General features: G+C 51.6%; 1 protein-coding gene across 11 annotated transcripts in view; it reads left to right on the forward strand.

Annotated features, from left to right (window-relative positions):
- The first annotated feature begins 20,571 nt into the window (after positions 1-20,571).
- EPB41L1 (erythrocyte membrane protein band 4.1 like 1) overlaps positions 20,572-26,245 on the forward strand; it is a 154,249-nt gene continuing 148,575 nt past the window's right edge. For 2 of the 11 annotated variants that reach the window (XM_043527458.1, XM_043527459.1), the window contains exon 1: positions 21,197-21,404. The gene's annotated coding sequence lies outside the window, so the exon portion shown is untranslated. Of the gene's footprint in view, positions 20,668-20,878; positions 21,405-26,245 lie in introns of those variants that run through there. The other 9 variants (XM_043527452.1, XM_043527455.1, XM_043527456.1 and 6 more) reach the window with 7 other exon arrangements.

The following is a 26,245-nucleotide window of genomic DNA, read 5'->3' on the forward strand; positions in this document are numbered from 1 at the left end:
AGACGATCAGGGGTGCAGGCTCCGGGTGGCGCTTACCTCAAGCAGCTCCCAGAAGCAGCAACATGTCCCCACTCCGGCTCCTATGCGGAGGTGCTGCCAGGTGGCTCTGCGCACTGCCTGGTCCACAGGCGCTGCCTCTGAAGGTCCCATTGGCCATGGTTCCCAGCCAATGGGAGCTGCGGGGGCGGCGCTTGGGGCGGGGGCAGCGTGCAAAGCCCACTGGCTACCCCTACACGTAGGAGCCAGAGGGGGAACATGCTGCTGCTTCCAGGAGCCGTGCAGAGCCACAGCCTGCATGGAGCGGGGCAAGCCCCCAACCCTGCTCCCCAGCTGGAGTGCCGGAGCGGAGCAAGCCCCAGAGCGAGGTCCTGGGCAGGAATTCAAGGGCCAGATTAAAATGTCTGAAGGGCCGGAGGCAGCCCCCTGGCCATAGTTTGCCCACCCCTGATCTAGTCTCACCTCCTGTGTAACCCAGGCCAGAGAATTTCCCCAAAATGACTTTTAGAACGTAACTTTTAGAAAAAACAAATCCAATCTATGAAATACTGAGTCTTGGTTTTCATCAGTAGTTCTCAGCACATATGTGGACATCCCCCCAGGGACTCCTGCCAGCACACCCACTCACAAATGTCAGCCTTGGGCAGGCTCCCCAGTCCTAGCCTGGGGCTTGATCCCAGTATCTGTCAAACCACTGGCTACAGTGCACTCAACTGAGTCCTAATGACACTCAAGTCAGAGTGTGGTTATTACGTGCAGATATTGGCAGCATAAGTAGAGAGAATAATAACATGTCTGGTTGAAAGTAATGGCATGAATAGTACAAAGTAATAGCGTGCATGGTCCAGTGACAGAGTAATTGTAACTGCTGTACATGAGTTTGCATTTCAGAGGGCTGGAGAGAGATACTGATTGCGTGTGTGTCATTGTTTCCTGCATGTTTTGCAGAGGGTTGGGGAGAACCTTCCAGTCTGTTCCAGCACTTTCAGAGCTCTGTTGACAGCACAGTCCTTGACATTAACATGGCTTGCCGGCTGTTTTCCATATCACCAGCCCTTAACCTTTCTCCTCTGCCCAAATAAATTAACATTTGCCATGGGGCCCACAGCGGCTGTGAACAAACCCCGGCCATGGTGACTGATGGCCCCGAACACTGGGGGACAAGGGAGCACAGTCAAGAAAAGTGCATTAGCCTTATTTGTTCTCTCTTCACCTAGACACCAGTGATTTGTCACCCATGTCACAAGTCTGACAAGGCCTCAGCTTTGATGCCACATGCCCACAAAGTTGACACAGACCCTAGGGAAAGGTGATTAGATTTCAGGTGCCACATTAGGGTGATGTCGGCCTTGGGTTGAGCAGCTGGCCCAGGCTGTAACTCCTGTGGCGGGATTGGAAAATGAAAAGCACAGCATACGGCACACAAACTCCATCAGCAACTAGGACCTGGGGGTTCACCTGGGGTTTCTGCTGTCTAGGCCAACTGGGAATTGTTTGCTTCTCCCAGAGATCCATGTTCTGAGAATGTGTCTTGGAGGACAAGATGCCATGTTAGGAGAGCCCCAGATCCTGGGGGGCTAGAGGGGAGGGTGGTCTCTTCGGTGCCTCTGATATTCAGCATCCTTGTTTTTTAATATGGGAAAACCATTTCTTTTCTGCATTTGCTGTTCTCCTGCCTAGGCTGGGTCACTGACACACTGGCCTTGATTTTAGACAGGACAACAGGGCATCCAGTCTCTCAACTCCGTGTTCATAATACTCCTGTCTCTGACTGGAGACGCCTCTTGCCAGGGAGGGCCTGTGCTGTGGGAACAGCTCTGCCCTGCAGAGGGAAGGAACGGAGCAGTCCTGGATTGCTGTACCTCTGTGTGCCAGCAGGTGGCTGCTGCGCCCCAAAGGGGATTCGTTCCTGGAAGAACAGAGCGGTTCAGCATCCTGGGATCTGTGCGGCTGCTGGTGTGGTCGCCAAGGGGCTGCACTGAATCAATCCCCTCCCTGGTCAGCTCTGTCCCTTTGTGGTGGTGGTGCTGGCTGTTGGCAGAGACCCCTGCCCTCCCAGAGGAGATTGTGGGGGGAAACCCATCCCCAGGAAGAGAGGAAGGCTGATCCAGTGGGTAGGGTACTAGCTGGCGACCTAGATTCAATTCCCTGCTTGGCCACAGGTTCCCTATGCGACCTTGGGCAAGTCATTGAGCCCAGTTCCTCAAAGGCACTTAAGTGCCTAACTCCCATTGATTAATGGGACTTAGGAGCCTTAACACCTGTGATCACCTGGGCTTAAGTCTCTGTGCCTCAGTCCCCTGTAACGTGTCACTCAGAGGCGGCTGAGAGGCAGGGAATTCTTTGGGGAACTGGTCCCCGATTGCAAGTGGCCTCTGGTGGGCTCGGTGCAGCGCTGGGGAACTTTGCAGAGTGAGGAGCCAGGTTCTGCACCAGACTGGCACCTGTGCTAACGGGGGCTTCCTCAGCCAGGTCTGTCTCTGCAGCCAGATGCCCTGACTATTTGGATGCAGAGAAATCTGGGGCCTGCCTGCTGGCTAGAGCTCTCATTGGCACCACGTGTAATGCTAGCCACCCGATTCGTTACATGGTCCCTAGCTCCACGACCTCTCCCAGACCTCCATTCTGTTCTGGTCAGGTTCATACATGATGCCCATCGCCGTGGTATCTGAGCAGGTCACAGCACCCCTTTGAGCGAGGGAAGTGTCATCCCCATTTTACAAACTGAGCCCTGAAGTGCTGAAATGAGTTACAAGAGCTCAGCGCCCAGGTAGGCCCCAAAACAAGGGACCAGAGCTGTGTAAGATGCTCAGACACTGGAGGCTTCATTTTTTGACAACCTGGCACTATGCACGTCGCCCCAAATGACACTGGGAGTCTGTGGCAAAGCTGTGAATCCCAGGGCCTTAATCACAAGGCCGTCCAATTATAATGCCTTCCCTGTGCTCCTGACTGGGTCTCTGGAGTTACAAGCCAGCTGCAGGGATGGGGCGCGTTGTGACTTTTAATTAGCTTGCCATCAATGAGGCGCCTTTCCTGCAGGCTGGTAACTCCAGCTGGAGGGCACTGCTTAGAAATGCTTTGTTTCCACTACAAACACTGGGCCCGATCCTAAATAGCTCTGGGAAGCTTCTGTTGGGTGCTGAGCACCTTTGACTCCTGCAGGACTCAGTGGAAGTCAAGGTGCACAGCATGTGGCTGGGTCGGGGCCTCTGTTTTCCAATAACTCTTCCGTACATGTTGAGAAATAATGACAAGGGATGCTCCTTTGTGAGCCGCCAGCACCCCTGGGCTGAGCAAATTGGCTGCTGTCTTCTTTTAAGTTCTTTGACAGTAGAAAATATAAAACTCCCCAGCAGCCCCTCCTGCACGCAGATCAAGACTCTGCGCTGGGCTGTCTTTGCGTTTCCTACTGCTGTGGCTGCTTGCCCTGGGGAGAGGTCATGTGAGATGTTGCTGCGAAGGGCATAATGAGTCCAAGGTGGGGGTGGGGTGGAATTAAGAACAAAATAGGATTTGCTTGCACAACTCTGCTTCTTCTCACTTGTGTTGGCATTTGCTCAGAGACCCAGTCCCCAAGCTCCATGCCTACGTCCCAGGGAAGGAATGTTCCCCCTCAGGAAAGAGCATTACAGAATTGTCCAGCTGCCTCAGTGAAGGTAGAGGTGGGAGGCTGTGACATACCAGGGTACAATCTAGACTAATTTGTAGCTGTGTCACCTCTGCCCTGTAACCTGGGGAGCCCTTTACAATGCCTTGCTGCTGTAGCTTCCAGCCTGGACTGCTCACAAACAGCCTCCAGCAGGCAATTCACTCCCAGCCAATGTCTGTGTGCTGCAGCCAGCCAGCCAGACGGTGGCTCTTTAAAGATTACCCCAGGGTGAGCCCAGCACACTCCCAGTCCCAGATTTCCCCCCAGAATGTATGTCTTGTGCTGCCCAGCCCTCTCCTGGACAATACAAGTTTATATAAAGTCCATTATTGCTTTACTAGAAATAATATGCACACAACTTGCCAACCCAAATGGAGTTTCCCGGGCACTTCAATTTAAGTGGATTAGATAAAACAATAAAACAAGTTTATTAACTACAGAGAGAGCTTTTAAGTGAGTACAAGTAATGAGGCATGAAAGTCAGAAATGGATACAAGAAAATAAAGTTAAAATGCTACTGGTGCCTAACTTAACAAATTACATCAGATTCAGGCAAAGTTTCTCACCATATGTTCTCAGCAGTGTTATTGACCAAACCTCTTAGGTCAGAACCCCTACTCCCCAGAATCCAGCAAATGCTTCCTTTGTCTTGTCACTTCAGGTGCCATGAATGCGACGGTCGGGGGCTCGGTTGGAGGGGTTTCTTGGGTGTTTGTCCCTCCTTTTCATAGTTTCAGTCCTCCTCTTTAAAAGCATTTCCAGCTAGGTACCAGGAGACAAAAAGTCTCAAGAGAAGGATGTTCCCTGCTGCTTTTCCCTCATCTATTGGAGCTTTTTTTGTTTCCCTTCCTGCTTGATGACTCTGTTTACCACTCACTTGCCCCAGGGGCTTTGGATAGATCTGGGACCCAGGCCCAACTGGGGCTCTGGCTGCGAGAAGCTGTTTGCTTCTCAAATTCTGTTTGAAAGATGGACCATCATCCTTCCAAGCCCCAGACATGAGCTAGTCTCCTTTCTGGCAGTGAGCACCTAGGCCACGGCCCTCTGCTGCAGTTCCTGGAGAGTTTCACACTTTGCTGTCAGCATCACCAGCAATGGGACACGTACGGGAAGATGGCGACAGCCAGGACCCAGCCCGCTAGTGGCCAGGGCCTTGGATTGAGTCTGATTCTGGCATCAGCTGGAGAGGTCAGAGGACACTGACTCCACATGGAACAGCAGGCCCTTCCCACTCAGGAGGAGAGCATGCTTCTGCTTTCAGGACTCCAAAACGTAGGGGGAAGGTAGATCCCAGGGAAGTCTCCCCTGTAAGGTAAAGGCAAGTCGCTTGGTGGTGTGGGACAGTGGAGCTGGAAGTCTGGTGCATGACTGAGCACAGATGGGCACCTGCTCTAATATCAGCCAGGGAGTGGATTCACCTCATTCACTTGGGCTCTGGAGAGAATCCCTCCCTGCACTCTGGTGGCTGTTTGAAATGGAGTTGGGCTGGGCTCCTGGCCCTGGATTCCAGCGTTGTTCTGGCTGGCAGGTAACGGGCCTGTCACTGGGGGTTGCTGTCGGGCCCGGCGGGCGAGACTACTAGACTGTTGCCTTACTGGCTTGAGCTTTTCTTATTAACGTCTCCGGGCTGCCAGCAGAGGTGAGAGAGCAGCACATCCGATGGCAAGGGGCTCCCTTTTCCAAGGAGTGTGCGGCCACTCCGGTGATGGGTCAGAGTGCCCGTCGGGTTTCATGCCAGCCAGGGCGTCTGGTGCCAAAGGCTGCTGAGACTAGAGCTCTGGGGAACCCAGCTAGGCTGGATCTAGAGTCGGGATCTTTCAGGCCCTGTGTTCAGATGAGGCCCAAGCACGACAGTAAGAATATCAGGCCCCAGCTGGGTCAGGACGCAGGACTGGGAGGAAGAGGAGTTTTTGAGGAGGAGGGAAGGAGAATCCATCCGGATGGGTGGGTAGCGCTGACATTTTTTGAGCTGGGTGGGGAGGTCATCCCTGTGGTATTTGCCTGCCTACAGCAGAGGAGTTGGAGGGCCAAGCAGGAAGGAGATGGGCTAATTTAAAAAGAACAGAGTAAAAAATTCAGAACGAAGGGTCTGGATTGGATCTGCACAACAGGCGCATGCCCCTGTGGCCCGTTGGGAGAGCAAGCTGGTTACAGCGCCTGCTAGTTACACCTCTTGCAGCAGGGCTTCTGCCCATCTTAGCTGTGGAGATCAGAATGAGACCTGTGGGGGGCAGGTTGCCCACATCTGCCTTCCGCGGGGTCCTTATGCCTTCCTCTGAAGCCGCTAGTGCTAGCTGCTGTCAGAGACAGGTCCTGGGCGAGCTGGAGCTTGGATCTGATCCAGGCTGGCAATTCCTCTGTTGCTGAACTGGTACTTACATGTCTATCACTGTGCATCCCCTCTATGGCCAAGTATATTGTATCACTCTCTAGGACCTCTTTACCTGCATGATCACTTGTGCACTCCCATATTCAGGGGCTGTCCCCCGCCATGGACACGGCTGTCTGGCTTGTGCATACAGTGAAGTCCCCTCAGTTATGACAACGTGACCCTTTATTTACATTGCCATATAATCACCCACGCTGAGCCATCCTCTAGCCTTGCTTGTTCTGGTCATGCAGGCAGAGACACTTGGCATGGGTCCCCGTGCTCTGTGGCTGCAAAGCGTGCCTTATGGACTGGCTGCTGTCCATTCACTCCTCTTCTCCATGCTCTCCTGGGGCAGGTTTGGGATTTGCTTGCCCTGACCCTTGTCTGCGCAGAGCCCTTCCTGACCTGCTACATTCAGTACTCAGCAAACAGCGCCACACAATAGGATCGTCCCCCAGAGGGATTTGTCTTACTTCCGTCAGCTTTTTTATTCCCTATGCCTCCCACATTCCCACCCATTGTTTTACACTTGTGGAGGGTGGGTGGTGGACACTTGTTTCCACTGGGATACAATTTCCCATCTGGCAGCTGCCAGCCATGTGTGTGATCTAACCAACAACTATCCCCCCCACACCTGTCACTTCAGTTCATAGGCAGGGCCTGTCACCTCCTTATCCAGCCGGCCCTGTGCCCGTGTTGGCTTTCAGTCCTGATTCTTCCAGGCAGGGAGTCTCACCTGGCCCAATAACACTGCAGCTGCCATTTCACCCACTTAATGGAGGAATATTGCGGAGCACTTGGGATGAACCCTGGAAACACAACCTTTTGCCTTCCCTGGCTGGCACATAGCCCCTCTGTGGTACAGCGTGACCTTGTACTGGTGAATGGGGCTGCATCTTACTGCAGTGCAAGGGGGTGCCCAGTTCAAAGCCAGTTGGGCATCCTTAGCCTCCTTTTGATATTCCTTTAAACCTGGCTGTGACTTCAGTGGCAGATGGGCATTGGGGCAGGCTGGTGCACTTCTGGTTTGGCTTAGGGGCTAGCACACCAGACAGGGACTTGGGAGGCCGGCTCTGGCCTGCTGGGTGACCTTGGACAAGTTGCTCTCCACCCAATGCCTCACTGTCCCCATCTGTAAAGCGGAGGTCACGATACTGACCTCCTCTGTGAAGTGCTTTGAGCTTTGTGGCTGAAAAGCGCTAGATAGGAGGTAGGTATTATTGTTGTTTATCCTCAGAAGAGGTGCAGAATGGGTACCTGCCGTCCAACCTCCCCCCCTCCCCACTCCGCCAGCATCCCTCAGTCCTGGTGAGAGATGGGCCCTATTCAGGTCACTGAATCTGGTACTCCCCATGCATGGGGAAGTTTAATCCAGATCCAAACTCCGGCCTGCAAGGCAAGGCAAACAGCAGCCCCTTTCCTGACTGTTCACCTTAGGCCAGGACTGAGGCAGGCCCTGTGTGGTGACAATAGAAGGTGCAGGTTGGGAACTAGTGAGCCGGAGAGAACCACAGAGTCTGTCTATGTCCAGCAGCCTCAATGCAGAATCCCCTGTTCATTCATTGCCACTAAATTTCCTTCCTTCTCAGCTATGAGGGGATGACACAAGGCCCATCTCCAATCCCGGCCCCCTTTTCTGCCATCTGGGACATGGAAACTTGTCAGCTTGCTGAGAGAGCGCCCATGGGGCACAGCCCTGATGTTAGACAACAGGATCAGTGCTGGATACTCCCCACCTGCCAGGCTGGATTTGAAGCAGTAGCTTAGAGTCACGTGCAGGTTTCCCACCACAGTGGGTACATGGTGTGCTCCTGTAATTACATCACTAACATCAGCACAGCCTAGTTCAATGTGCTGGCCATGAAGGGAGAAACCCTAGTATCTGATCTCGTGGGGGGAGCCCTGGAGCTGCTGCAACAGAAGTCCTTCCAAGGGGAATAGAAAGATTAGGCCTTTGCTGTTACCAGCCAGCATCCCCCTGTGCTGCCTTTAGTCATTGACAGCCCTTAGAATCAGGGGCATGTTAAAGATGTACTGGCTGTGCTGGGCAGGCATGGGCTGCTGGGCGGCCCCGGGCCAACGGGGCGAGGCGGTGGGTACGCTCTGCTGGGCGGCCCCGGGCCAACGGGGCGAGGCGGTGGGTACGCTCTGCTGGGCGGCCCCGGGCCAACGGGGCGAGGCGGTGGGTACGCTCTGCTGGGCGGCCCCGGGCCAACGGGGCGAGGCGGTGGGTACGCTCTGCTGGGCGGCCCCGGGCCAACGGGGCGAGGCGGTGGGTACGCTCTGCTGGGCGGCCCCGGGCCAACGGGGCGAGGCGGTGGGTACGCTCTGCTGGGCGGCCCCGGGCCAATGGGGCGAGGCGGTGGGTACGCTCTGCTGGGCGGCCCCGGGCCAATGGGGCGAGGCGGCGGGTACGCTCTGCTGGGCGGCCCCGGGCCAACGGGGCGAGGCGGCGGGTACGCTCTGCTGGGCGGCCCCGGGCCAACGGGGCGAGGCGGTGGGTACGCTCTGCTGGGCGGCCCCGGGCCAACGGGGCGAGGCGGTGGGTACGCTCTGCTGGGCGGCCCCGGGCCAACGGGGCGAGGCGGTGGGTACGCTCTGCTGGGCGGCCCCGGGCCAATGGGGCGAGGCGGTGGGTACGCTCTGCTGGGCGGCCCTGGGCCAATGGGGCGAGGCGGTGGGTACGCTCTGCTGGGCGGCCCCGGGCCAATGGGGCGAGGCGGTGGGTACGCTCTGCTGGGCGGCCCTGGGCTAATGGGGCGAGGCGGTGGGTACGTTCTGCTGGGCGGCCCCGGGCTGGCGGGGCAAGAGGGTGGGTATACTCTGCCGGGCGGCCCCATGGTGAGGTGATGGGTGTGTTCCATCTGGCAGGCCTGGGCTTGTGGAGGGGGGGCGGGTGCACACAGGGCATGCTGGGTGGCACAACAGGCTTGATCGGCTCAGCAGCTTGGGTGCATTGGGTGGCACAGAAGGCATGTACTGCCATGGCACACTGGGCAGCATGCAGACCGACCGTGCCTATGGTGTGCTTGGTACACTGAGCACAGCGAGTGGAGTCATTCAGCGCTTGTGCCATCAGGGCCATTGGAGAGCAGTTATGGGGAAATCCCCTTGCCTGTGCCACATGGCCTGACCTTTACCCCAGCAGTCCAGGAGGAGTTTGCCTCAGACTGTTCGTGCCAGCCAAGTGGCCAGAGAGTACATATGCTGCTGACACCCCCTGGGCCCACTGCTCCCTGTGCCCGCCGGGCTGACCGCCGCGCATTGCGGCTCCAAACAAAGTGCCTCCCTCGCCCTTACGACTGTTTCTTGCCTCCGCTCCCCTGCCTTGCTAACTGCATGGTTGTGTATCTAGAGCGTGCCCCAGGGTATTTAAACATGGGAATGTGCCCTGGGAAAGCTGCAGGCTGACTCTGAAATCAGAGGAGACAGTATACTGACAAATATCTGTTACCTCACGTCTGCACCTCTGGTTGTGTTGCTATAGCATGGAAGCCTGGCAATAGAATGGGCCCACTTTGTCCTAGATAGCTAAATGCCATCAGCAGACAGTGGAGAGACTTAGGCGAGCTGATGAAGAGAGCAGCCTCTGTAACTCCTGCCATAGTCCTATTGAACTCCGAGCCCCCAGCTGTCCCTGGGATCGAGGCAGCAGGAGGTGGCTGGAAGGGCCTCTGCGCCCCACGCAGTTGGGTTTGGAGGCAACTGCTCTGATTCTGTCAGCACTTTTGACACTTTCCTTGTCTCCTCTTTACAGATGAAAGAGGCGTCTCCTTTCTGATGCTTCCCCTTTATCCCCCCCCCTCCACTCACCTCCCAAGTGTGCCCCACACCAGTCCCTGCCCTCTTGCTTGTGCCCCCTGGGCTGTGGATCCAGGAGCGTCATGCTGACTAAGACTGGTGCGTTCCAGAGACACTGCTGGAGCGGCCGAGGCAGGGGTGGATTAGCCTGAAATAAATCCTCCCCCTACCCCCCCAAAAAAGGAAAATTCTGGCTCTATCTGATCTAATCCTATCTATCTAATCTGCCTACCCCACACTCATCCCCCTGACCTGCTCAGCTCTCAGGGGTGTAATCGGCTTAGTAATATCCTATAAGAGAGGATGATTCTTTGGGTTCCCCTTTGGGGACTGCATAAAGAGAGAACCACGATGCTCTGCTGAAATGCTGCTGGTGTGGTTCATTTGGCCATCCAGCTGCTGGTAGTAAACTTGGATCATGCTGCTGCTCACCTTGGAGAGCTCTTCACCGTCTCTTTCTCTCTGTACTCTATGCAGTGGCCCATTGTCCCACAGCTGGGAACACTGCCTGGAACGTGCCCTGCTCAAGGTTGTTTCTTTCACTCTCTTGGCTGAAGTGTCTACCTCAGTTTTATTCCTGCCTTGATCAGAAGAAAAGGAGGCTCACTCTGTGGAAAAGTGAGAGACGCTCTTGCTCAACAGAAGTTACGGGCTTGATGCAGGAGTCACTTAGTTAAGCAGGAGGTTACAGTAGATGATCACCATGATCTCATCTGGCCTTGATATCTATGAATCGATGGGTTCATTTTATTTGCCTCCACATTTCTAAAACTTTTCTCTGCAGCCACAAGGGCTAGAAATGTACTCTTTTTTTAAATGAAAGCCGAGGTTCTCACATAACCACCTGACTCCAGGAGCTGGGGCTTTAAAGACAGTAGCCATTAATCATGCTATTCAGAAGAGTTGGCAGTGCTGCATTTAAGCCCCTTTTGCGCTGTCCCCTTCACCTGTATAATTCTGGATAGAAAAGTTCTTATGGTCTCAAAATGTTTGCACTGATAATTAATAGTTCAGGTAGCATAAAATAGCACAAGGTCAATTTCTTGAGCAGAAATAGTGTTTTCTAGCATGGCAGTCCCATGAGTCACCAGCTCTGCTGTAATACAGTAATTAATAGAATGTTCTCCTCTCCCACGTCCCAAACCAAACCTGTTTAGGACAGAATTAAATATGGATCTCAATTAAAGAACGTCTTTCATAACTGGAGACAGTAGAAGAGCATGGCAGCCATTTCAAAGGGGGATTCTTTTGGGTGGGGACCGGGACTTGGGTCAAGGTATGCTGTGGACTTGGCAGATTTTAGCTGCATGGTGCTTGATGGCAACCAGGCAAGTGGGAATCTTTCTGCTCCTGATTTATGCATCACATCTAATCTTTCCTGCTTTCTCTCTCCTCTGGGGCCAGGGAGATCAATGTGGGGTGGCTACTGGCTGTCACTCTCTGTGGGGCAGGGGTGTTGTCAGACTCTGATTTAATTCAGTGCATGGCATTCTCAGACTGGTGTTTAATTAAGCTGTCAGATCCTTACCTTTAATCAGTATGTGTTAGAACCAAGCCAAGGGCCTTGTCCCATGGCACTCAGGGAGCTCCTTCTCCTATGGTGAGGGGGGCAGACCCACAACTACCCCACTGGACCACTCTCATCCTTTGCCCTAATGCCCCCGCAGACCCACCATTACAACTTAGGGCTTGGGGAAGGACTAAACTGCCAAGGGTCTCCAGCCCTAGGGTGGGGTCCACTCACTCCATTTTAGGAGCAAGAGGAGCAAGCCAAGCCATCCCATGCCTTTCCACCCAGCGGCTGGGCAGGATGTGTGCCGTGTGTGGTCCCCTGGTGCTGTGTGAGGGCCAGGGGAGCAGGGAGAGGGCACTGGTATGTCAGCTGTGGTTGGGCTGTGACACTGATGGTCCCATTTTTGCTGCCTTTGGAATCAGTGAAGAAGGAAATAAAGAGAAGTGTTTCCTCTGGCTGGTTGCTTTGTTTATAACTCTCTGTATGGATCTTTGATCCCTCCCAACTAGTCACCCATCAGAGGTTCCTGCCTCCTTAAGAGGTTCTCCTAAAGCAGCTCCCACTTTCCCAATATGGAGACCATCTCCCATAGGAAGAAACAAGATCAGTCTAAAGATCTAATCCCATTACTGACTAGTGCATGTCCTCGGGAAAGTCACGTAGCTTCTCTGTGCCTCAGTTTCCCCATCTGCAAAGTGGGAATATGAATCCCTCCCTATCTCACAGGGGTGTGGTGAGGCCACAGTGCTGATAAGGGCTTTGAAGAGGGAAAGCGCTAAGTGTTGTTCTTTAACCTTTCTCTTCTCTCAGGGTTTCAGGACATTGCTCTGGGAGGCTGATCCCCTTTCCCCTGCCTGGCTCTCCAGTCTCTGCAAAGATGCGGATGTGGCTGATGTGAATCATTCTTTTCTTAAGGTTAAGATAAAAAAACAAAGTAAAACCTCTGTGTACCTAATTCTCCATTGGTGATGTGACTCAGGTACGTCTGCAGCAGGGAGCCTCAGAGCCTAGGTCTGGTGCTAAAAATAGCTGGGTAGCCATTCAGGCTCGGGCTGGAGATCAGGCTCTGAAGCCTATGGAGGGGGGTTGGCTCCAGAGTGCGAGCACCAGCCCAAACCCAACCATCTACATGGCTATTTAAAGTGCCATAGCGCAAGCTCGAGTCTGTAGACCCATGCTGCTCTGGGTTTCTGCTTGCCATGTAGACTTACCCATAGTGACACCTGTGAGATAGTGAGATCACAGCAGGATGATGGGGGACTGGGAGCATTTGGGAGTGGTGAATGAGAGGGTGAAGTGCGTGTGTGGAAAGCAACTGCCTTCTGGCCTCCGTCCCGAAAGTGCCACTAGGTACTCAAGTTGGGGGAAGAGAAGGGCCTGATCCAAAGCTCTTTGACTCCAGTGGGCTTTGAATCAGACTCCAACTGCCCAGAGAGTTCCTGTCTAATTTGTTTTAGCAACCAAATTTAGCTTTGCAACCTTTGTGCAGCAAGGTTGTGCAGAGTCAACGAGCAATATTAATGTGTTTCATAGAATCATAGAGATTAGGGTTGCAAGAGACCTCAGGAGGTCATCTAGTCCAATCCCCTGCTCAAAGCAGGACCAACACCAACTAAATCATCCCAGCTAGGGCTTTGTCAAGCCGGGCCTTAAAAACCTCTAAGGATAGAGATTCCACCACCTCCCTAGGTAACCCATTCCAGTGCTTCACCACCCTCCTAGTGAAATAGTGTTTCCTAATATCCAACCTAGACCTCCCCCACTGCAACGTGTTTATTAGGAGCAGTTTGAAATTCCCATGGAAACGTTTTTGTTTGGATGTAAAGAATTCCCTACCTGTCTGCAAACCAAACATTGACATGTGGAAGGTGAAACAGACTAGAAACAAACACTGACCAGTCTGTTCGCATTCTCCAAAGGGAGGGAAATGGGCAAAGCAAAGGAAGAATGTAGTGGGGGGAGGAGGTTGTTTGAAGAAAATTTCAATTTTGATTTTTTTCCTGCCGTTTTAATTGTCTAAGATGTGTCAGAAACACTGACATGGATGGTTGGTTTTCAGAAACAGCCCATATCTCCTGTCTGTCACACTGAGATTCATGGAGTTTCTCCTGATTTACTGTCATCTAAGAAAGTGGCATCTGGCCACAACGACTTTTATCCCAACAATGTCCCTTTAATAGCAGACATGGAGTAAGAGTCCAAGTTTCTCCTTCTCCGGAGCTGAATGTCTCTGGAAAGAGCTTTCCCAGCTCTCAGCCGCCTGGCTGCTGAGCCTAGCACCCAACTGCCAGGGAGGGAGCATGCCAAGGGTGAAGGGGATCTGAGCTGCACAGAGTGCCTTGCAGCTCCCAGCTGGCTACAGGCTCACCGAGCTGCACAAAAAGGCTTTTCATGCCCTGCACAAACAAGCGAGAGGCATGAGAGGTTGTTATCGCAAAGCATCAACGCTAGTGGCAGCTCAGGCTTGGGTTCCCAAAATAACCGCCTGCCGCAAACAGACAGACGTGAAACCTCAAAGGCTGAGCTTTATCGGCCGCTGTCTGGTCGAGGAGTGGGAATGGGCAGCTACTGTGAGTCCCTTTCTGAGAAACCCTGGTTTGCTGGCAGGGAGCTGTTGGGGAATAAAGGATTCAGGCACACTTAGATTTTCTGGGTGGTTTCTATAAACTGGGAGTGGCCTCACAGCCAGCAATATTACACCATTCCCTACAGCACCTCCTGCTGGGAGGGGCTGGGACTGCAGTAGCTGTGCGTTCTCCCACAGCTAGTGCTCCTGCACCTTTCCGTACAGCGCCTCCTGCTGAGAGAGGTTGGTGTGTGGTAGCTGTGAGTTTCCCCTGCAGCCAGCGCTATTACATGTGTAGGAGAGAGAGCCTGGAGCTCTGGGCCTGGTGCAGGGTCTGAGGCCTAAACCTTAGACTACAAAGTTAGGCCATGTCCTGAACCAAAGTCAAGCCATGCTGTGAACCAGTCAGGCCCTGTGTCAAAGCAGATGCTTACAGGTTCACTGTCTGGTACATGAACCTGGCAACAGTATTGCTGGTGTTGTTAAAAAACAGGCACTCCTAAGAAGTACTAGGCACTAGGTATTCCAGAAGGGTAGTACAAGAACACCCTGATGCAAAGTTATATGTAAACACACTCCCCGAAGATGGTGGAGGGACACACTGACCCCTCCTAAAGATAAGGTCAGGATAATGGATGGAGATGTTTTGTTCGAACCAACAGATACAAGGGGTAGGGTGGTAACTAACCACCTCAGAAGGGTATCAGTGTATGAAAGAGGGGTCACAAAAAGGGCATCTTTGTCCAGCCAAGGGGGCAGCAGAAAGACCTGCTGCTGACTGAGCTGAGTCCATTGTCACAGGCATACATGCATTAGGGCACTAATACCATGCCTCGTCGACACACCTGGCCAAGTGCCTTCTCCACCGAACCGGATCTGTGGTCTTTCTGGGCAGTACTATCGAGGTCTGCTGAGCTGGCTGTCTGCATCAGTGTCCATTGGGTGCTCAGCCACTGCGGTGATGGACTGCAGCATAGAAACTGCTGGTCAATAGGTGGAAAGGAGGCGATCTGGTCAGAGCGCAAATCCAGCTGGGTACTGAGCATACCTCACCCCCACTGCAGTACAGTGAGGCAGTTAGTGTGTGTCCCACAGCATGTATTGTTCCCACCTGTATTGTCACAGATGATGATAAAAATATGGGGCTGGATTCTCAGCTGGTGTAGTTGAGAATTCACTTCAATGGAACAATGCTGATTTACAGGAGCTGAGGATCTTGTCCTGCCGTGCGCACGTGTCCACACTGGAAATGAGCAGAATGAAAGCACAGTTCAACTTCTGCCCCATCCTTGAGGTTTTTCAGGTTCGGTTGAAGAACGCTTCATAACAATAATTACACACCTGGGCTGTGCCTCCACAACATGGGTATCAGGAGAACTAATTCATAAATGTTTGTGTGAAAGATGGTAAACGGTAGGGGTAATTGTTTTTAATGGGGAAATTAGGAATGATAAAAAGACAGAAGGAACTGAGTGAAAGTCAGTACAGCTATGCAGAGAAGCAGTTGTCTTTGATGTCTGCTAACCCAGGACCTATCCACGCCCAGGGACTACAGCTACATAATGAGAAAAGGGAAATAATTACAGTACTACTAGTGTCAGAAAAACAAGGATGTTCACAGAACCCCCAACTCAACTCCCCTCTCACGCTGGTGTAAATCAGGAATAACTCCACTGGAGGCAAGGGGGTTACACTGGATTCAGTGGAGGTGAATCAGCCACACAGAGTGCCGTTTTAAACACCTACGTGCAGATTTGCCCTGGCTAATGCAAGAAGCCTGTGCTGATACCAATGAGCCAATGCAACAGTGTCATGACAAGTCCACCTGCTTACCTCCCTTGGGCACAAACTAGAGAAGGACAATCGGGCCGGGACACAGCTTCATGGCATGCTGCCACCTTAACCTAGATCCTACACAGGCCTCTGCTCTAACTGTGCATGGCTGGCTGGGGCTCCTTGGCTTCAGTACGGGCCAGGGCCAGAGGTGAGTGGGGGTGGAGCCAAGGAAAAGCCACTCTCTGCAGCATGTGCCTCCTCGCACCAGGCAGGTTTCCATGTGGAGATGTACCCAGGGGTTGCTACTGGTGGAAGCAGTTGCTGGCCTTCCTTGCCTTATACCTCTGGGAGTCAGTATCAGTACCACGACATAGCCAAACAGCAAAGGAAGGACCTCTTGGAATGTAAAGAACATGGTGGCCCTGAAGAGGAATTGGCAGGAGCTCAGTGACCAAACCTTCCGTGTTTGGAGATTCAGGTAGAGGGGCATCTGGGCTTTGTAGCCCTACTTGTCTGTTCTTATTGGTATTGGTCTTTTCCTCAGCCATTATTTCAAGCTAGTTCTGCTGGATGTGGGACTTTGGCCAGAGACTCTCTTCGTTCTGGTTGCACCACAAAAGCCTGACTCCCCCGAGGGGGTTTCATTGGGGTGTCCTGGTGAGCCGGCAGTATGAACATTGGGCCTGCAGACTGCTGCTGGGGAGCTTCATTGTGCAGGCCCAGCAAAGATTTTCCATTCGAACTGCAGCGTCTGTTAAAGCGTAATTATCTTTCCCAGGAGCTTGTGATAAAGGCTATAGCTAGGGTGCCAAACAAAAGTGGTTGCAAGCAGAGGACCACTCCTACAGGATATGTTGCAACTGGTCAGTAGTTTTGGTCCAAAATACGTTTTGATGAAAAGGGACTGCTTTTGGAAATAACAATTTTCCAAAGTTTTCATTTCTTTTAATTTTTTTAAAAATAAAATACTTATTTTCCAACCACCTGTATGATACCTGGTATGGAATCTCTCTAATGCTAGCCATCTCCACTGCTTCCACTACTCCAATGGTATTTTGATAAGCATGCATGAAGGCTCATGTGACTATCACGGAATAACTAGCAGAGATTCCATCACATGAAGGGTGTAATCAATAAATCATGTGCCAGTGATGGTTATTTTACAAGTCCAGTTCTTTCCCCACAGTTCAGTGGGCAGACTGTTACAGAGCTGTGTGTGTGCACATGCACTGTTGTACGTTTACACTGCCTTGGACCTGTTCAGGAGCTTCTCTCCTCAACTCCATAGTGATTAAGAGAAAATCCAGTTTGGTCTGTTTCCTTTGAAAGAAAGAAATGGAATGAAGGAATCATTGAAAAAACTCCATCTGCTGAACATCAAGTACTGCCATCTATGGCTTTGCTAAAGAAATTCATGCTCAGGTGTGTGTCACAAAGTAGCAAGGAAAGAATCTGCATTTGTGATTGTCCTAGTTGGGTTACCCGTTGACTGATTTGAAATCCCAAAGTGATTTCTAACATATGCAGATCCTGAGCTTTCACTGGTGTGTGGCATATATACATCAGTTCCGTAAAAAATATTTTTTTTTCCTTGGAGAGCCTGACAGATAAAAATTCTATTGTAAGGATAATAATAGTTCATGAGAATACAGTATAGGTGAATGCAGCTGCAGTATCGTATACTTCCAGCTATAATAATCTGTATTTTCTTTCATGCAAACTTAGCAAAGTGTGACATACAAATCACTTCACTCACTGTTGAATTGCAGCCACCCCTGGGGTAAAACACAGCAGCTATTTAACGGTGCACAGCAACTCTACACAAGAGCGGTTAGGGCTCGAAATGAAGAACATATCCAATGGGGACTGCGGGAGAAATTTTGAGTAGCAAGCTGAAATTTATTTGTAGATGAAAGCTCTTTCAGGCTTGGCTCTAATGCAGCATCTGAACTTTCCATGAAGTTTCTGCTATTTACCCAACTTCGCAGCTGGGTTTGACTGAGGCACAAAGCACAAAGAGGCAAAGACTTGCCCAAGTTTGTATAATGAGTCAACAGCTCAGCAGGGGACTAGACCCTTGTATCCTCTTGGCTCCTGGTCCTTGGCTCTAACCACTAGACCATGTGGCTTAGTTTTGTTCCCGGTACTGCCTGCTGGAGTGTGGTCTGTAAAGAAAAAGCCTCAGTGTGACTAATAAAGGGAGGCATTTTATATAGCAGTAAAATAAGCCTGCTTCATTCAAGCGTGTGCTGGTGGCTCCATGAATGTGAAGTCAGGGGCTGATTCTATGGCTGTTCACTAGGTTAAGCTAAATGGCAGATTCCCTCTGGGTGTGCACATGTTTGCAGTGGGGCAAACTGCATAGTTCTGTGTGGAACTGATTTAGGCCCTGTCCACATTAAGGCAAGTCACACCAGTGCAAAGCCCTAGTGTAGACACACTGCATGAGACCACAGCAAGGCTTACGCTAGCACAGCTTACTCCAGTAATGTAGCTAGGGCCTTACTGGCTGTGTCTGTTCCCAGCAGCTATTATTCATAATAGGGTGTAGATGAGGCCCCACTCCTTTGGTGACACCTAGTGCCACGCTGGCAATGTGTCAGGAGTCTGAGGCCAACATTGGATTTGTATAGAAATGGACATACATTTAAATACCACATCCAATTGGGTCTAATCTTTGTCTGATCCTCTACCTCCCTTGAGCTGTCGTTAGAGCATTCTTCTCTGAGTTCACCAGAAATAAAATAGCTGCTGCCTACCAATAGTCCTTCCAAATATTGCATAATGCATTGTTACAGGAAGTCACTCACCTCTGTGGAGGTAGCAGCCCAGCTCGAAGAAGCTAAGACCAGTAACTGGTGTTAGAGTAATGCTTGTTCGTAAATTATGTAACCCAACAAGTGTCTTTTTGTATCTGCTGCCTTAAAACAAAACACACTTGATCCTTTCTTTGATTTTTGTCAAGCAAATGGGCTGTGTTCCCCAATTATAGATGTGAAAGAAGGCTTATGTGACCATCGCTTAAACACCACCCTATACCAGAAACCTACTAACCGCTATACTTACCTACATGCCTCCAGCTTTCATCCAGACCACACCGCACGATCCATTGTCTACAGCCAAGCTCTACGATACAACTGCATTTGCTCCAACCCCTCAGACAGAGACAAACACCTACAAGATCTCTATCGAGCGTTCTTACAACTACAATACCCACCTGCTGAAGTGAAGAAACAGACTGACAGAGCCAGAAGAGTACCCAGAAGTCACCTCCTCCAGGACAGGCCCAACAAAGAAAATAACACAACGCCACTAGCCATCACCTTCAGCCCCCAACTAAAACCGCTCCAACGCATCATCAAGAATCTACAACCTATGCTGAAGGACGACCCATCACTTTCACAGATCTTGGGAGACAGGCCAGTCCTTGCTTACAGACAGCCCCCCAACCTGAAGCAAATACTCACCAGCAACCACACACCACACAACAAAAACACTAACCCAGGAACCTATCCTTGCAACAAAGCCCAATGCCAACTGTGTCCACATATCTATTCAGGGGACACCATCGTAGGGCCAAATCACATCAGCCACACTATCAGAGGCTCGTTCACCTGCACATCTACCAACGTGATATATGCCATCATGTGCCAGCAATGCCCCTCTGCCATGTACATTGGCCAAACTGGACAGTCTCTACGTAAAAGAATAAATGGACACAAATCAGACGTCAAGAATTATAACATTTAAAAACCAGTCGGAGAACATGTCAATCTCTCTGGTCACTCGATTACAGAACTTAAAGTCACAGTTCTTCAACAAAAAAACCTTCAAAAACAGACTCCAACGAGAGACTGCTGAATTGGAATTAATTTGCAAACTGGACACCACTACATTAGGCTTGAATAAAGACTCGGAGTGGATGTGTCATTACACAAAGTAAAACTATTTCCCCATGTTTATTCCCCCCGCCCCCCCGCACTGTTCCTCACAGATTCTTGTCAACTGCTGGAAATGGCCCACCTTGATTATCACTACAAAAAGTTTTTTTTCTCTCCTGCTGGTAACAGCTCACCTTACCTGATCACTCTCGTTACAGTGTGTATGGTAACACCCATTGTTTCATGTTCTCTGTGTATATAAAATCTCCCCACTTTATTTTACACTGCATGCATCCGATGAAGTGAGCTGTAGCTCATGAAAGCTTAAGCTCAAATAAATTTGTTAATCTCTAAAGTGCCACAAGTACTCCTTTTCTTTTTGCGAATACAGACTAACACGGCTGCTACACTGAAAAATAGTCTCCCTGGAATCCAATGTGATCCTGATAGAACTGATTACTGAGAATAGGCCCTTAAAGTCAGCCCTAGATAGAAATGCAGAACTAAGCCCAGAAAGGATTATTGACAGAAACAAAGACAGGGAAAAAAAAAGAGAGCCAAATCCTAAATGAAAGGTAGCTTGTGTGTGATGCAGATAATCTCCTGTCCCTCTCTTGACAGCAGGTGTTGGTCAAGGCTGGTTGAATTTGTTGTGTGGGATTAGCCTTTCCCCTCTCCCCGCATTTGCCAGTGGGCTATTAGCACATTGCAACACTTCCCCAGTCTGGACACTTTTGTTGATACTGTTGTTATTGTGTTGCAGCAGTGTCTAGGTGTCCCTAGTCATGGCTCAGGACTGCATTGTGCCAGGTGCTGGACAAACGCAAGGCAATGTTTTTTCCCCCTACCTACATGCCTAGGCCTCTGGATTGTTTGTAGTGAGGATCCAGGGGGACAGTGCAGTTGGAGCCTGGCGATTGGGTGCCGAGGGCACATGCAAAGTTTCCATTCGCTCACTGGGTGATGTAACCTTCACAAACTACCCTTTTAAATTTCGTTTCTTCCACAGATGTGGGCTGGGGGGCCTGAAATGCCTTCCCCGGGAATCCGTGCGGGAGGAAGACTCACTGCACTGCGGCGAAGGGTTGCAAGAAGCGAAGAAAACTGGAGGTGTGTGAAAACGCCCCCATCCAAAATGTGGAAGCTGGATCCCCCACGTCTTTGCTGCTTGCCCAGCCGTAGCAGCGCCGGGGACAAGCCTGCTGCTTGCGGGTCCCAGGGACAGCGGCTCCATTAGGGAGGATTAAACCCCAACGCCTGATGGGGTGGCCACTTGTTCTGCTGCACAGGTGCTAGCTGCTCCTTCCATGTTGGCAGCACTTGGGCCCCCAGGCGCTACCCCAACACAGCTCAGCCCCCATTCTGGGCCGGTCCAGCGGGTGCCTGCGGCCAGGGAGCGGGACCGTGACCGGCGTTGGATGTGGCCTTGGGGCGCTGGTGCCTGGGCAGATCTGCCCGGGGGCCCAGGCTCGCCAGCCCCGCTTGCTGTAGCAAGGCAGCGCCGCTCCCCACCTGGCTGCGGGCAGGGCGAGGCGAGGGGCCAGCCCTAGCTCTCGGTGGGCTGCCGGAGCCTCTTCCCCTTCCCCGCCGGCGGCGGCGTCCCCCCCTCCGTGCGGAGGCTGGGTCCGCCCCTCCCCTCTCGCCCGCCGGGCTGCAGCCTGCGCTCCCAGCCCTCCCATTCCTCCCCGCCCCGCCGCCGCTTGCCGAGCGATTTGTCCCGCTGCAGGGCGGGGAAGCGGCCGCGTCGCTGGAAGCGGGCGGAGAGCGAGGCGGCGCGGAGCTTGGGATGCCGCTGCTGAGCCGCTCCCTGCACAGCCTGACTCCGGACCAGCCAGCCAGCCAGCCAGGTGAGCGGGGGGCCCCTGCTTGCACCTCCCCGGGGCCCTGCACGCTTGGGACCGCAGCCGCCGCCCCAGCCGGGGCTCTAGCCCCACGGACGCGGGCTGCAGCCTCCGTTCGGATCTGCGGCCCCTCGGTGGCCTGGCTTGCAAAACCCGCGGGGTGGGTGTTTCTGGGGCCGTGCGGGGGTGTGCGAGCGTGTGTGTCTGCCTCCGAATATCCCCTCTCCTTGCAATGTCTGCTCGGTGCCCCCCCCATGCCCTAGGTGCAGCCGCGTCCAGGTGGCCTGCTTGTGATTTCGCCATCACATTTACACCCCCCCCCCCCGCCTTGCATGTTGCCTGTGCAAAATTCCCCATCTTTTCCCCTCCGAGTGCCCGCTGGGGAGGGGTGTGTTCCTTTCTTCCCCCGCCAGCCTGCCACTCGCTATTGCACGCTAAGGAGAGAGGGGCAATCTTGGTTCGGAGGGGCGTCCATTCCTGGGGGCACAGATCCGGCGCGTTCCCTCCTGATCTCCTGGTTTGAAGGCTCAGGTCCCCTCAGACTCCCTGCCTTCCCCCACCGCCGAAATGGTAGCTGACACATTTCTCATAGCTACCCTCTCCCTTCCCCCAGATCATGGGGAATGCTCTAACCGGGAACGGATCCGCTCAGGTCTGGGCTCGGAGGTGGCGGGCAAGACACTTGGGAGAGAACAAAATGAAGGGGAGACGCAGCTTGTTCTGGTTGCCGCTCACATGCGCGCACACACACACATTTTGCTCTGTGTCAGAGCAGAGATCAAACTGCAGGCGTGTGTGTGTATTTGGCGTTGTCTGAGGACTGAGGAGCTGGAGGGAACCTACACTGGGGAAGGAAAGGGGAGGAACAAGCATCAGGGAAAATTCCCCCTGGGGTGGGCTAAACGGCAGTCCATAGAAGACTTGTTGGTGCTGAAAGTTTCTGGGCATGGCCAGCTCAAACCTACCTGATTTGGTTTCCTTAGTGACACACCCAGTGGAGCAGGGAGGAAAGGGGAGTGGTGAGCCAGCCAGGAAGGCAGAGAAACCTTTCATGGGGAATGGCGTTTTTTTTTGTTTTTTTTTTTGTTTTTTTAAATATATACTAAGCAAATGATCTGTCAGGGCCTCTCCCCTCTGCCAAGGTCGGACGGCTATGACATCTCTTCCCCTTCAGAGAGCTGGGAGGCACTGAAATACTAGCAGATCTGTCAGTCTGGAGCAAGGCTGGGCCACCACGCCCAGATCTCTGCTCCTCCTGTGATATGAACACTCTCTGTGCCATCACCTGTAATTTCTTAGATGCCTCTGAATTGGTTTCCTGTAATGTGCACAAAAAGTTTTAAACACAGTTTATTTTCCCACAGCTTTGTACAGGGGTGGGAGTATGTACACGTATCAGGGGATAGCAAGACATGATCCCTCTCCCCCAGTGCATTTGCAGTTGAAACATGGGGGGTTTGATCTTGCAGCCATGAAACAGTTGGGTATGTTTTGCCACCTTCTTAGATGGGAGCAGAATTGGGCCTCAAGGCTCTGATCTCTCTAAGGCTTTGTTATGCTCACAGTTGTTGATTTGTAAGAAGAGTTCCCCATGCACCCGCACCAATTCTTCTACACTACGCTCTGGAGAAGCCAGTGCTCTTTTTGATGTGGCTGTCCACAACAGTTAAGGCTAGTCTCTGGCAGTCCCAGAGTCTCTGGCAGCTGAGGGTTTAAATAAATCCCACAGCCAAACAATAAACTGCAAATGGGGGTGAAAAATGTGTATGATTCTGGAGCCCCACTGGAAAGTACAAGCCAGGGTGCCTAAGGAATTTAGGATCAGGCTCAGATTAGGGAATTCTAGGGGGGAAATCTGACCACAGGAATTCCTCTGAAATTGGAACTGCTGTTTTGCCCTTAATAATGTTTGATTGCAGGAGTGTTGATGTCAGGAGGATAATATACATTAGAGGAGAGTGTGCAGGGAGCCAGGAACAACTTGGAATGGATCTCTGCATATTTCCAGGGTTATTTTTGGAATATCGTCAGATGGCAAGAGGTAGGCTCTGGAGGTATAATAAAGCTTCACACTTTCTTAATTGTCTGATTATATGGGAGATTGTGCAAAGGTGTGGGACTTTGCGAGTCCCCTTCCTTTACCATTGGTGCATTTACAAGATGGATTATTTCCACCACGACATTTCTCCCCTCTTGCGTTTCTAATGCTTCCCTCAATATTTGAAATTATGGGCTCTTTCCTGAGCAAAGAACGGATTGAGTGTGCTCTTTAATTTATACAATATATCATGGAAGTTAGAGATGGAAAAGCTTTATTAGACCATCTAGTGGTTGGTGGGAGCTAGCTCCTTACGGTCTATTCTCTGGACCTTTTCCCAGTCTAGTTTCAAACCTCCCCAGAGGAGTGGCTTTCCCCATTTCCTTGGAGAAATTGTTCCATGATCTAATCAATCTCACCATAAAGATGCTTTTCCCTGATCTTCAGCATAAATATTCCTTTTCCTCAATTTTCTCGCATTAGATTTGCTTAATGTATTTCAGCTTCAAAGCTATAAAGAGCTAGAGACCTGTTACGTATATTATTAGTCTGAGATATGCCCATTGGGGTGCCCTAAATGATTGCTCTTTCTCTCTGGTGGCTTTACCCCTCTCAGCTATCTAAGGGAGCTGTAGTCCAGAGTGGCCACCTGCTTATGCATGTGTTAATGTCCATATCCATGGTGGGGTGTGTGTGTGTGTGTGTGTGTGTGTGTGTGTGTATACATACACCCACACACACGAGTGATGCGTCTATGCTGGATTGAGCATGTAAACCTATTTCTTTGTGTTTTGCCTCACTGCAACCTGCTGGAGAGCTCTGTACCTGTCAGATCCCATTCCCTCTCGTACGCGGGCTGTAGTGTGACTGTGCATGCAGGGAATTGTTTTAGCCACTCGCTGTGGTGTTTCTTTGTCCTTTTCAAACTAGATAAGGTTGATCAATGTGTGCTGAGGAGAAATGGGGCAGGTTCAGGGGAGAGAGCTAGCACTGGGGAACTTTCTCTGAATAGGGAGGCCTTGATCTCATGTGGTCACTGGACTGGAGCCTGTTTGTTTACATAGGTAACTTCCTGGTGCGAGTGCCTATGCTCTCAAATGAGACCGATGCTTTGTAGACTCTGCCCAATGCTGACTTTGGACCCCAGCAGCAAGAACAGGGACTGTGCTGCAGGCTCTGTGCCAACTCTTGATTGTAATGGCATGTGCCAAATTTGCTGTTGACGTTCCTACTCCCAAAGCTTCCCTTCCCTCTCCCCTCCTTACACACACACGGCTTGCAGAAGATCTCTCTCTCTCTCTCTCTCTCTCTCCCCCCCACCCATCCACCATGCCCTGGCTCTCATGCTAGTCCCCATCGGGATGCAAGCTCTGTGTAGCATTACAAATGTCGCCTCCCCTATGTCGCCCCAGCAAGGCCTCTTATCTTTGCACCTAGCACGGGCCTCCCCTGTGTCCCCTTGCCACTGGGGCAGTTGCTGGTAGTGGGGGCATTTGTCTTTTCTGTTTACAACCAATGTGTTGTGTTTAGAGCTTTAACAGCAACTTCAGGTGGTAATGAAGGCATGAAATGAGCTATTACCATAAATAGCAAAGCAGAGCTCCCACTCCTTAGGAGTGTGGCGGGAGCACATCTGTCTTGGGGGAGCTGTGGTTTGACACCATGGCTCAAGAGGCTGGTGGACTGTGCTGCTTGTCTGTGAATCTGCTATCCACTTGCAGTCGTGGCTGAGGTATGATCCTCCCTGTGAGTGCCGTTCTCGATCGTGTGGTGACATTGCAGATCCACTCTGCTGGCCTTCAGCCCAGGGAGAGGAAAATCTCTTTCTTTCTGAACCTCTTAAATTTCTCTCTGATTGAGATAATAGCCGTCATATCTTGGGGTGAGCGGAGTAGCAATAACAAGCATTTTCTAGTCCTCTGTGGACTAAAATAATAATAAACTAGTATTTAGGGTGACCGGATAGCAAGTGTGAAAAATCGGGACGGGGGTGGGTAATAGGTGCCTATAAAAGAAAAAGCTCCAAATATTGGGACTGTTCCTATAAAATTGGGACATCTGGTCACCCTACTATTATTCCCAAATGCTGCGACTTGCATTTGTGTTGCTGCAGTGTGCTGGTCCATTAGGAGGTTTTCAAATGCACTCAGGGTACTGGGGCACCGAACTTCCATTTGTGCCTTGGGAAATCTCCTCCTCAAGCTAGAATATGAATTGTTAGGACATTAGTAAGGATGGCTTTGAGGGTAAGGTACTGGGTGAGAGCTGGGTTCGGTTCCCACACAGGCTCCCTGGAAGGTGTTGTCCCCGTGCCTCTGTTTCTCCATCTGTACAGTGGTAATATCTCATTGCTTGTGAGGATCTCTGATACTATAATGATTGGGGAGTGGGCAGAGCTTAGATGGAAATGCTGTCACTTGTAATATGACTTTTGGTTTCATAGCAGATCCAAGATGGGAGTTGAGCTGGCCTATCTCTCTATATTAGGTTTTGCTATAGTGCCTGTCCCTTTCCCCAGTCAAGGAGGCATGGGTCAGAGAAGATTCCTCAACCCCATCGTATGGGAAGCCTCCCCGTGCTCATCTGCGTGAACACACACATATACAGTTACCAATATGCTACTCTAATACAACGTCTAAAAACGTGCTCCCCCAGAGAACGTGACCGCTTCGGCCGAGCGGCCTATTGTTCTCGTTGGAGCAGTCAGGTGTCTCTGAGTCAGCGGGTTTTCATTGTAGTCATGGAGGGGAAAAATAGAAGTGTAAGACTTTTAAGGGGAAACCTGAAGAGCATTTTCAGTGCTGGAAGG

The sequence above is a fragment of the Chelonia mydas genome, chromosome 13, assembly GCF_015237465.2.
Source record: "Chelonia mydas isolate rCheMyd1 chromosome 13, rCheMyd1.pri.v2, whole genome shotgun sequence".
NCBI lineage: Eukaryota > Metazoa > Chordata > Testudines > Cheloniidae > Chelonia > Chelonia mydas.